General features: G+C 37.3%; 1 protein-coding gene across 6 annotated transcripts in view; it reads right to left on the minus strand.

Annotated features, from left to right (window-relative positions):
• The window catches only part of LOC310741456 (3',5'-cyclic-AMP phosphodiesterase 4D-like), a 200,805-nt gene that overhangs the window by 62,023 nt on the left and 125,516 nt on the right, over window positions 1–13,266 (minus strand). The gene's annotated exons all lie outside the window — the stretch shown is intronic.

A 13,266-nucleotide genomic window follows, 5' to 3' on the forward strand; every position in this document is an offset into this window, starting at 1 on the left:
GATTGATATTTATAGACCATCTTGATCATTTTCATCCCTGGCCCTTACTATACATGCTTTATTTATTTGTTTGTTGGTTTATCCATTTTTTTTATTTGCTATCCTTGTGAAACAAACCAAACCATACCAAATATGCCATGTTCACAGTGTCACACCTTTAAAGCTAAGTCAATAAACACATTCTAATAGCTTTATAGGATTAACAAATAAAAAAAACACACAAATGCTACTAAATTCTGCTTAATAAAGGCATGCCCTTTGACACAATGGAAAGCGGCTTAAAAACGGGGTTATGATCAAATCTCTTGGCTTTGAAACAAGAACAACCGTTTGGCTCAGCTACCAAATTCAAATCACATGACGACAGCACGGATTGTGCATATACTGTTGGCAAAGCAAACGTGACACAAATAGACAATGCACATTGCACAAGGCATTGGCTACTGCATAAAGCATGTTATATAAGGTATCTGCAAATACTGCAATGTCACCACAATGGAAGAAAATGACTGCTCTACACACAAAAATGAAAAGTAGAGGCTGCATGTTGAAAAATGTCTATTCTTCTAGACTTGATTTTGAATTCTGATTCTAGTGCCAATGTTAAGTTTGTGCTCGGGGTAACGGTCATAAAAAACAAGGACTCAAATTTCATGTAGGTGAAAAACAACAATGAAGGATGTCTTTGGATGTTGTAGCATTAAATTCTCACTTAACTAGGAGACCCAAACCTGTTCTAGCATGAAAATGCTGCTGTGCACAAAACGGGGGAACATGGGTTACAGTGAAAAGCTCTGACCTCAACCCAACTGAACACCTTTGGGATAAATTGGAACACTGACTGCAGACTAAAAATCTGTTAATCCGAGCAGCAATTGAGAAATGATAACAATAAATATATGTCCTTTGAGTTTTAGTCAGTGCTACTGTCAGAGCTGTTCATATACATATATTTTTTATATATATTTTCTTCAGGGCAACTAGTTCTGCTTTCTGCTTTACAGAAATGTGATTGGGTACAGTCATGCAAGTGTCCAATGCTTCGAGTCACGTCAGATCACTGTAAATTTAGTAGCCACACACCCATTTACTCCAAAGCCCTACAGCCGGCACCGTTTATTTCACTTCGCTGTCAAGTATTATATTGTAAGACCGAGATTTGTCACAAGATTGGGCAATACCTTGAGCAATACACTGAATTTCTGTTTGGAAGGTCTTTGGTTTAAATCCCTGAACCACCAAGCTGCCACTGGTGTTGTCTTGAGTAAGGCCATTAACTCTCAACTACTTATTTGTACGAATGAAATCAATTGTTAGTTGCTCTGGATAAGGGGGTCTGCAAGATGAAATAAATTAGCAAAAAACTAAATTTGACATTTTTAGCTGAATGTTTAATCATCTTATTAAGTGTTTTTTAGACAATAGAAAGACAATAGCGAATACTTTAATGTCAGTTCATCATTCATCCTCAAGTCTTGGCTTGGTGTTCAAAAAGTCTAACCCAGGCAAATTGAAATTTCAGTTGAAATACAACCCCTTTTTTCTATTTGGAGACTGATATGTTAAAAGAATGCTTTATCAGCACAAGGTTTGCAATCAACCTAAGATCAGGTTTCTCACAGAACTTAAATCATGTAACATTAGAATGTTAAGGCAAGGATACCGTATACGATCCCAAGCAGAAGTTCAGTTAGGGAAGACGCTATCAGCTGCTCCTGGCCTTCGCTTGCAGTTACTCTGGGGTGTAACAGTATAAGATAACAAGGACACCATTTCCTCCCCAAGGCGCACAAGGGCTCTATCTCCGCCTGTCCGCATGGTTTGTACACGGCTTCCCTATTACCACACTCTTGGCAGCAAGAGTGCAACCAAACCGCCACGATAACAAACCCTACACAAATACACACCAAAATAAATGCTTGAGAGTTCCTGACATTGCGCCGTATTTGTGTTTCTTACGTTTGTTGTTGCTGTGTCTGTCCAAGTAGATTACATAAACTGTGCTAAAGTCTTTTAATGACCCTGTTTATGCTACAATAGTGCAGGTCTTGTGTAGTGTAGACAAACTTGGTGCACTTATTGCATGTTGTTGTTGCTTTAGGCCATGTCCCAAATGGCACGCTAAGCCCAGTGGACCTCCCATAGCACTTTGGTGACATTGGCAAAGTGCAAACTTATGATGAGTTCATATGGGTTTAGAAATGGAGCATGGAATATTAGACAAAATGAAAAGACAGAAGATAAGCAGAACAAAAAAACAAACAAAAAAAACACTCATTAGCCCATTTGTTGCCATCAGCATAAAAAAGGACTTTGGCACCTTTGGAATTAGTAGACTTCAATGTAACTGTCACAAAAGTAAAAAGCCTCAGCTACACTAGAGCTGGACCACTAACTCCAGCATAAAGAGCAAAGGGATCATCTCTGCTTGCTTCTAGTGCATGTATTTTGACTGCCTGGTTTGTGCTCATCATTTTTTAGAATCTAATCTATCCTTTATGTTTGCTAGCTATTCATTCTAGCCTCAAAACTGAGACATGAGCAGACATGAGCAGATGGACTGGATAACTCCATAGAGGTTGAAATAAATAAAAAAAAAATTGCAGAAACATACAAACAGTTATTGTTTTTTTCTTAGCTAAAAAACTAAAAAAAAAAAGTTCAAAGTCATGAAATTCTATTTTACTTCTGCTTACACTCTTCACTTTGTAATATTTAATCTGAGTGACTGCAGTTCCTGCCATGTAGCTTTATTAACTTTAACTTTAGCTTTTTAACTTTAGTTAAAGCAGTTTTTTGAAGAAGGCCTTCTTTCATTAGAAACTTGCTTTAACTAAAGTTAAAGCATGAGGACATTGAACAAAACTGAGCTGGTGAATGACATATGTGTACAGTACAAACTGATTCTGACTGTTACTATTAAATATATGACTGAGAATCAGATTATAGTATCATTTCTTTCCTCTACTCACTTTTATTTTAACCAGACAGCCACTGTATAACATGCCTTGTGAGATATTGGCTAAATGGCATGCATAGCATTTTGAGTTCTTCTCCTCAAAAGCATAAATAGTACATCATGCTGCTGTTAATCTACTTTCATATCGGCCGGTTTTATTAAGCAGCCAACTCTACACTACACTCATGTACAAAGTTTCACTCTGAAACATTTTTTTGTTGTTGAGTAAACTTCCCAAAACAAATACTATACCACCATCTGTATGCGATTAGTGTTACAGCTAATTAGGTACACTACTTGGTGTACATTATACAGTTTGGGATGCAGCCTTGGTGAGTGGTGATTAGAGAAAAGCACAAATTAGCTGAATTAATTGCAGATTTAATTACATTTAAAATGGTTATGTAATACGATATTGGTCCAGATTGATATAATAGAGCACAAGGGGCAGAAGGACCAGCACTGTGGTGAGTGTTCTGTGTGTGTGTGTGTGTGTGTGTGTGTGTGTGTGTGTGTGTGTGTGTGTGTGTGTGTGTGTGTGTATTACTTGGTGGTGACACCATAGTAGGAATATCTGTCAGTTTTGAATATGTTGGGACAGTTGGCAATGAAAGGCCTTGATAATAATAGTAAGAAAAAAACGTGTGTGTGTGTGTGTGTGTGTGTGTGTGTGTGTGTGTGTGTGTGTGTTTGCGTGTGCGTGTGTGCGTGTGTTAAGAAGCTGTCGCCCACTATTCTTGCTAGCTGAAATGTGGAAATGTCAAGCGCTCCCACTGCAGGTATACAGTAAACAGCCAGTATAGAGGTCACATCTCAGCTCATACTGAGTGCACTTAGACTCTTTTTGAGTGACCACAATGCACCGCAACACACAAGTAAATAAACCACAGCATGCCTGAAAACCGACAGTGGCAAGCTCTTAAAGTTGTTCTGTTTACTACATAACAGTGCCCTTGGAACAACACTTTTTTGTCAACAAAAGAATTAGACAGGAAAAAAATAAACAATCTACCTGGACAGACACAAACTTACAACGCCAATTAAAAAAAAAAAATTGGGATACGATGTGAAATGTAAATGTAAACAGAATGCAATTATTTGCAAATCTCATAAATCCATATTTGCTTTACAAACATAGAAAACATATAAAAATTTAAAAATAAGGAAATGTACCATTTTAAGGAAAAATTGTGCAAATTGAGACCGGGAAACAAAAGGCTGGAAAAGTAAGTGTTACTAAAAAAATAAAAAATGCTGGAAGAACATTTTGCCACAAATTAGGCAAATTGGCAACAGATCAGTTACATGATTGGGTATAATAAAAAAAGAGTAGTTCAGAGTCTCTCAGAAGTAAAGATGGGCAGATTTCCACCAATCTGAATCTGCAAATTGTGGAACCATTTCACAATAATGTTCTGCAGCATAAAATTGCGAAGACTTTTTTGAAAAATATCTCACGCTTTTACTTGTCACATAAACATTACAGCACAGTGAAATTGTATCTTCTCCTATCCCATATTAGAATATAGTAGAATATCCGAACTGGTCTGCCTGCAGTTCAGAGCTTTCACCAATTGAAAACACTTGGCACACAATGAAAAGGAAAATAAGACAGAAAAGACACAGGACCGTTAAGCAGGTAGAATTCTGTATCAGACACAATACAAAAGGGAGGATATTCCTTTCCCAAAACTCCAGCAACTGCTCTCCTCAGTTCTTAAAGTTGTTAAAACAAAAAAGTATGCTACAAGTGGTAAACATGGCCCTGTGCCACTTTTATGAGACACGACCCATTAAAATGCAAATTACCTTTTGTAATTTGTAAATTTTGTGTTTTCTTAAAAATTTGACATTTCATCAATTTGAACATTTGATATGTTCTCTATGATCTATTGTGAATAAAGATGAGATTTGGGTATATGAGATAATACAAATAATTGCACCCTGTTTTTATTTATATTTTACTTAGTGTCCCAACATTTTTTTGGCAATGTGGTTGTAAAAATATTTTATGATGAACATGATCTTCACATGTGTGCACTAAGATAGGTATTGATAAGGTAGGTATTGTAAATTGTTTAGCATTATTGAATGAACCCCAAGCCTGACCAATATTAACCAAAATATTTGTAATTCTTAACAAAGGAAAAAAGATTTGACTAAACAATGCATGCCAATATTTTCAGCATTCTGCAAATTGTGCTAAATGTATCATTATAGAGTATTTGGAAAAACATTAGTGCAGGTATATGTGCAGGTATTGCTGTCTATATGAACAGTTTATTAATGCAAAATTTGACCATGTGTTAATATTAACATATTGTTAGTTAAACCACGGCGCTTTTGCATTCTCATATCTGATTAGTCAAAAGTCGCAAACGTAATTAATTTGTGCGGTTATATATTAGTATAATGTAATTGTTGTAATAAGATGTATTCATCGCATTTTTCGAATTGTAATTTAAGAGAAAAACACTGCTTCATTATACAACATGTATTATACTAGATACTACGAAATACTATGCAGGATAAACGTAAACACATATGTATGTGTTGTTTGCAGAGTTGCCAGGGCCAGCAAATTAAAGGAACTTTTGTTAAAAAGTCTTATATGATTTAATAAAAAAATATGTATATAAACCATTGGTGATGGTAATGGTCATACAGTACATAATACATACAGGACACACAAACCACTAATGCATAATTCATCTTTTGGTATTGTTTCTACTCTATCTTAACTTCTCATGTGTCCCAGCATCAATAATTAAAAGCAGGAGAAAGCTTCTAGAATCACGTTCTCTTTTTTAGCCTATCAGTAACCAATTAGTATAAATTAGTATCAACATCTAATTCTTTACTTTAACATTGATGGATATTTTATAAACTAGCATAGGGTGTTGCTAGATACATTATATTGACAACAGTTTGCGGACACCTGACCATAAGATTCAAATGTGCTTTTTAAATATTCCATACCACATTTAACCCCATTTGCTGTTATAATAACCTCTACCCTTCTGTGAAGATGTTCCACAAGAAGTTTCTTTGTGGGAATTTGTGCTCATTCAGCCACAAAGGCATTGGAAAAGTCAGGTGCTGATGTGGGTTGATGAGGTCTGGGGTGTGGTCAGAGTTTCAATTCATCCTAAAGGTGTTTAAAAGGTTGAGGCCAGAGCTCTACAGCAGACCACTTAAGGTCTTCCACTATAAACCCATATAACCCTCTCAAACTCCATATCTTCATGAAGCTGTCCTTGTGCACAGGGGGATTGTCATGCTGGAACAGGTTTGGTTTTCCTAGCTCAAGCAAAAGAAAGATTGAATGCTACCACATCCAAAGACATCCTAAAAAACCTTGTGCCTCCAACTTTATACTAAAAGTTTGAGGAAGAACCACATATTCCTGTAAAAGTCACGTGTGACAGTACTTTAGTCCAAATAGTGTATCTACGATGAGTACAAATCAGATTTCAATCATTCACATTAGAAACTGCCCTGGCCAGAAATATATTGATATTGACTCAAAGTGACTTGTGAATTTCCTTAAAAAGACAAATTCAGAGAAGATTTTAAAAGCTCACTGAGCTGCCTGTGCATTTATCCTTAATGCGCCGTGAATTATTTAGGAGGCACTTTTACCAGAACATACTGCTCCAGTGTGAATATGCAAGTGATAAAAGAGGTGGATTTCACTGAAGACCTTTTATTTACGATCTCAAGAATCTAGCTGAATGTCACTTTGGGTTTGTCTAGGTCACATCCGGGAGCTCTGGTTACTCTTTGTGTCCTTTCAAATCTCGAGAAATATCCTGAGTAGGTGGACTGGTGATTTTAAACTGCTACCTCATCAAAATACATCCTATCTAGTTGTGCACCTCAGAAAAAAGATTCAGATAATACCATATGTGGTACATGGTGTACATGGGACTACAATGCCTAAATATATGTCCAAGAAGAACGAAATAAAGACTGTCACACTTAAGTTCAGGGTTTAAAGTTTGACTGCATAGTGTGTACAATAAATGACACACAAACACAAACATGCACTTTTCAGCCTGACCAGGAACACTCATAACAACACAATTCCCAGCCCCAGCTTTAGTAAATGCATTACACTCCTAATGAAGTATTTAGCTTAAGGCTAACACCCTCTCAGGAGCATTTAAGACAAATTGGGCTCAGTGTCTCTAAGACGTTAATAATATTTATTAGCGGATGCAACATGGCATGCATCTCTGTTTCATTACACACTGCTGAAGTCTTAAATCTGATTCATCACAAAGTGTTATAGTACATTACACACTATGGACACATGTATTAGGACACCTGAATTTTCTAGCCATAGAGTTTGTGGATGGCCTTCTACAGAATGCTGACTGCACCCTAGGCCTTCTCACCCTACAAAAGTATCTGACTTTACAAATGCCTTTGTGGCTGAAGGAGCACAAATCTCCACAAAATCTAGTGAAACATCTTCCAGAAGAGCGGAGGTTATAATAACAGCAAATGGGGACTAAATGTGAAATGGGATGTTTAAAAAGCAAATAGCAATCTTACAATCGGGTCGCCACAAACATTTGTCCATACAGTGCAGTCTGTGTTGCACATGCTTTATATAAAAGGATGAAAGGTACGATTTGTTATTTTAGCCAAAAATTTTGTATTACATAAGATTTCTGCAAGGAGTCTCATGTGCCAGTGCTTCAGAGCTGAAGTTGTTCCTTTAGGTTTTGTCCCACAAAGAATGGATGGAAAGTGTGGAAAATGATTTTGAAGTTGAAGTTTAACTTTATGACCAAAAATAGTTGATCACAAAAGCTTAATATAACTATTAATGGTTTAGTAAAATGATGTTGTGTTCTTTAATATTCAATAAGACATTTACAATAAAATGTCAAATTTAGGTGATGAAAAAGAAAACACTCCTCTTTCATTGTTTTCCAACAACCTGTCCTGTGTTAGTCTATGCTTAAAAAAAAAAACTATAAATTCTTGACAAACATATCACTCAATATTTGGTTTTCAGACATGTATTTTTTCTGTATATTGCTATGTCATGCTGGTTGGCATTAAATAGCTATGCCATGTACGTTACAAGCCTTTTCTTTTTAACAGTTTTACCCACAACTGACCTTTTATAAAAAAATAAATAAAAAAAAACCTTACTTGTAGGCCAGCACCTTTTAGAAAGTATTTTTCTTATTAGAATTAACCCACATTCCTAACAGTCACAACCCAGGGATTAGGTGTCTAGACATTGGTTTTGAAACTGTAATGCTCTTTTGATAGAGAAGCCCAGTGGTGCTTAATTCACCCTCTTCATCACAACTAGGCTCAGTCATTCAGCCTATGCTGAGACACAAGCTCTTGAAGAAGTTGTTTTGTTTCTGCTGACTTCTGATCTGCATGAGTAGGTTTCTGTTAAACGCCAATGCCGTCAACAATGTAGACATACTGGTTTCAGTGAACAGCTGTCGCTGAACTGAGGGGAGGTCTTTCACCTTTCACTTATTTTCCATTTCTGTCCCGGGTTTTTTTTTTTTTTTTTTTTTTTTATGGCTGTACTGCACTCCTGCTTTATTATGTAGCATCATACTGCTAGACAAACAGCATTTTTCCAGTCCATTGTAGACTTGTACACTACATGGTTGGCCGAACAACCTGGACAATGTCATCTTGCATTTTATTTTTCATTATTGCATTATTATCACTTGCATGTAAGATTTCTGTTAATGCAAACCAGGCATGTGTACAGTCTAAAAGAATAGCTGACCAAGCATTCGCTTGCTATGCTATATAAAGTATCTCACAAAAATGAGTGCGCCACTTACATTTCAGCAACCATTTTAGTATATCTTCCCAGGCGACAATACTTGTGAAGTCAATACTATTGCAGTCAATGTGCAGCTTGTATAGCAGTACAGATTTACTGTCCTCTGAAAATGACTTATAATATAGCCATTAATGTCAAAATAGCAGGCAAAAGTGAGTACACCCTAAGTGATAACAGCTATAAGTCACTTAACCATGCAAAGCCACATGTCCTATTCATCATGTTCATGTTTTTGTCTGTTTGACAGGACCATACAAATGTGTGTATATTGTATTAGAGCAGTTAAAATTTGGTGCTTCGAGTAAAATTCTCTCATTCTGGCCATTTGATGTTCAACATGCACCTCATAGTAAAGAATCTCGAGGATTTGAGAATTAGAATTGTTGCTTTCTACAAAGATGGCCAGGGCTATAAGAAGATGTTAAATCCTCGTGTTGACACCAGGGTCTTTAAAAAACAGACTCACGAGTGCTGCCAGCTTTGCTTTAGAGGGTGCAGAAGCAGAAGGTCCACTGGTCAGTGCTCAGACCATATGCTTCACATTGCAACAAGTCGGTTTGCAGGCCGTTATCCCAGAAGGAAACCTCTACTGAAGCTGGCTCACAAGAAAGCCTGCAAACAATTTGCTGAAGGCAACCTTTTTTTATTAATTACTGGAACCATATCCTGTGGTCTGATGAGACTAAGATAAATGTTTGGCTCAGATGGTGTCCAGCATATGTGGTGATGCCTTGGTGAGCAGTACCAAGAAAATTGTGTCCTGCCCACAGTCAAGCATGGTGGTGGTAGCATCATGGTCTGTGGCTGCATAAGTACTGCTGGTACTGGGAACCCTGGATTCCAACATGTACTGTGATACTCTGAAGCAAAACATTATACCCTCCCTTCAGAAACTGGACAGAACGGCAGTTTTTCAAGATAATAACAACCCGAAGCACACCGCCAAGTTGACAACTTCCCTGCTGAAGATGCTGAAGGTGAAGATAATGTAGTTGCCAAGTATGTCTCCAGACCCGAACCCTATTAAGCACCTGTGGGGCATCTTCAAGGGGAAGGTGGAGTGGAGGAGTGAAAGAGGATCAAAGCAACAACCTGTGCAACTCTGGTGAATTCCATGCCCAGGAGTATTAAGGCAGTGCTAGATAACAATAATGCTCACATGAAATATTGACACTTTGGACAAAGTTTTGACGTGTTACTAAGGGTGTACTCACATTTGTTGCCAGTTATTTATACAATAATGGCTGTATGTTGAGTAATTTTTAAAAGACAATAAATCTGTACTGCTATACAAGCTGCACAATGACTCCAGCGCTTTGGCGACATGGTGAAACCGGAGATTTGCAGCAAGTTATTTCACATGGAACAAGATATTCGGATTACAATATCAGTCGAACATTTGAGACAGGAGAAATGTCATTATGTTTAAACATGAACATGTATGGGAAAAACATACTCCTCTTACAGAAAGCATGTTTATTGACAAACTTTTTTTTTCAAGCTGTGGTTTTGACTGCTCTGTGGGAATGGGTTTTTAAACTGCATCACAGTAACTGAATGGGAAAGCCGGTACACTTTCTCACTCCTTTGTTTTAGAAATATGAAATGCAGCATGGAAACGACACAACTTCTTATCCTTCCGCAAGTCCACTTAACAGCTTAGGATTAAATAAAGCTGATCATAAAGCTTGCAGCACTTGAAATAATGAAATATCTTATCTTCTATCAAAAGTAATCAATTTCTGCTTGTTGTACAAGGATATGTAAATGAGGAGAGAAAAAAGAATGGACATTTGGGTAAGAAAATTTGTGAGAACGCTGATGGTTCAGTAACTCTAAAACTGGCACGGGAACAGGACTTAATGTTTGCTGGATTTACAGCCTCAAGACAAATATTAACAAATCAAGAGGAGGCTGTCTCTGTGATGCATTGACCTGCATTTACAACTCGTTTTACAAATAGCTTGGGGCTAAACTGCACCCCAGAGCATTCAGCTTCACACAGCGAACAACAAATTGTAGACCTAAGACCATCTATGCACTGGACAATACATTACAGACAAAACACAGGTAATAAATGTGATTGGTAGCCTTTTTTCAAAAAAAATTTTTCCCTTCCCTGAAAGCTATTATTAAGACAAATAGGGATGCATTTGCCACTTAAAATCATTCATCCAGTCTGTTCTTACTGGTTCTGTTGAGTTTGCTAATGGCTGAATGTTTGTAGATACCTGACCAAAGCACTTGCTTGCTGAAAATCTCATACTTGATTTAGTCCTGTTTTTTTACAGGTTTTTTTTTTGGAAAGGTTCGCCACTAGATTTTGGAACATGGCTGTCGGGATCTGTGCTCATTCAGCTAAAAGAACATTACTTAGGTCAGGCACTGAGGAGGTCTTATATACAGTCTGCATTTTGAGTTCGTCGCAAAGATGTTCAGTGAGTGTGAAGGCAGAGTTTCATGCAGGCAGCTCAAGTTCTTCTATTCAAACCTTGTCAAACCATATCTTCATGGAGTTTGCATTGTGGGGGCTGCACTCTGTCATGCAGGAACATGTTTTGGTATCTTAGTTCCAAAGAAGCGATACTGTAATTCTTCAGCAAAGACATTCTATACAATTGTGTGCTTCCAACGTTGTGCTAGTGGTTTGAGGAAGAACCCCATACAGCTGGAAAAGTCAGGTGTTTCCTATATGCCTATATGTCTACCTACATTCACTTTTATTGTAGTGTATTTAGGGTACAAATTATTATGCACAAAAAGTATTCCCCCAGCTGTTAATTTATACAACGACATGATCCAGGTGACTCTTTTGGTATATCTTGTTGCAACTCCTTTAAAACATATAAAGTGACATGTATGCATCTGGAGTCTCAATAATCATAAACCATGTGTATTATTGCAATATAAACTGGCTTATGTACGCTAGGTACTTATTCTAAACAAAAGAAAAGAGAATATAAAGAAGAAAATAAAAGAATTATGCAATGCTTTACCAATACTAATTGGAAGTAATTGGGAATCCCTTCTGATCAATAACTTACCCAAAAGAAAACAAGTGAAACTGTGAACTATTTTTTCAATACAATAACAGTCACACAGGTGGTCTGAAAGCCACTGGAAGTGGTTGTGAACTGGCTCCTGGCTGAATCTGCTGCACTAAAGCAAAGAGTATTCAAACGCGAGTCCTGCTCAGGCGCTCCGTGGTAAAGTGCTGAGTCAATGCGACCATGTTCAGATGAAAAAAAAAATACACACAACAATCGTTTCAACTTGAGCGCACTCCCCCACAGTAAGCTCTATTTATAAATGTGTTACTATCAGCACCAGGCTCTGCATCCAAAACTCTCTTACACACACACTTGATAATATTGAAAAGAACTTGTAAATGTAGCAATTGATGTGACAGCCGTGGAAAGTGTGTATAATAAAGTCATATAGAAAAGCGCACATAAAACCTGACTGGATACAAAAAAAAACAACAAAGATGGAAACATATCCTACTCTACTGGACTTCCTTGATATTCTCTCATTACAAATCCATCCATCCATCCATCCATCCTTCCATCCATCCATCCATCCATTCACCCAACTATCCAACTATTCATTCATCTTTTTTGGATTTTTTTAGATTGCAGGCATGACAATGAGAATGCACTGTATTCATCTCAAAGCACAGTTCAGCCACTCATTCATACCTTAAAGCAATTTAAAAATGACCAGTCCACCTTTTCTGGATACTTCCAGAGATTTGAAAGGATTTAAACGGACACACGGAGTAACCGGAGCTCCCAGATGTGACCCAGAGAGCCTTGACATTCAACTAGACTTTCGAGATCATAAATGAAAATTCTTCAATCAAATCCAGCTCTTTTATAAATTGCGTATTCTCACTAGAGCAGTATGTTTTGGTAAAAGTGCTTCCTAAATAATTCACGGTGCATTAAATGCACACGCAGCTCAGTGAGCTTTCAGAATCTTCCCTGAATTCATTACGTGTGTTTTTTTAGTACGTAGTTGTTGGTTTTTTAAGCAAATTCACAAAAGCCACGTTTTGATCAGGCCTGGAGTGAAATGCACTCCAGGCCTCATCACCCTACATCACTACCTGACTTTAGTGATGCCTTTGTAGATGAATGAGCACAAATCTCCACAAGCATTCAAATGAGTGGAAAATAACTTTTTTATCACAATGGCACCTTGTAATGACCAAGCTGTTTATGAACAAAAGACCGGTTGCACAAACACCCAAAGAATGTTTTTTCCTCATGGTTTGGCTTTGCGCAATTTTTTTTTCTTTTCTTGCAGCAGAAAAAAGCTCCTGAAATACGGCTTTCCTGCAAACAGTAACCGTGTTGTTAGAGAGAGACAAGGACAGGCGTAAAACATAAGGCGTGCTGACGTCAATGATCTGGCTTACGTTTAACTTAAAAATAACAGAAGATTTATCTGCCGTTCCCACTTATGCACA

This window comes from Silurus aristotelis (genome assembly GCF_946808225.1).
Source record: "Silurus aristotelis genome assembly, chromosome: 18".
NCBI classification, from domain to species: domain Eukaryota; kingdom Metazoa; phylum Chordata; class Actinopteri; order Siluriformes; family Siluridae; genus Silurus; species Silurus aristotelis.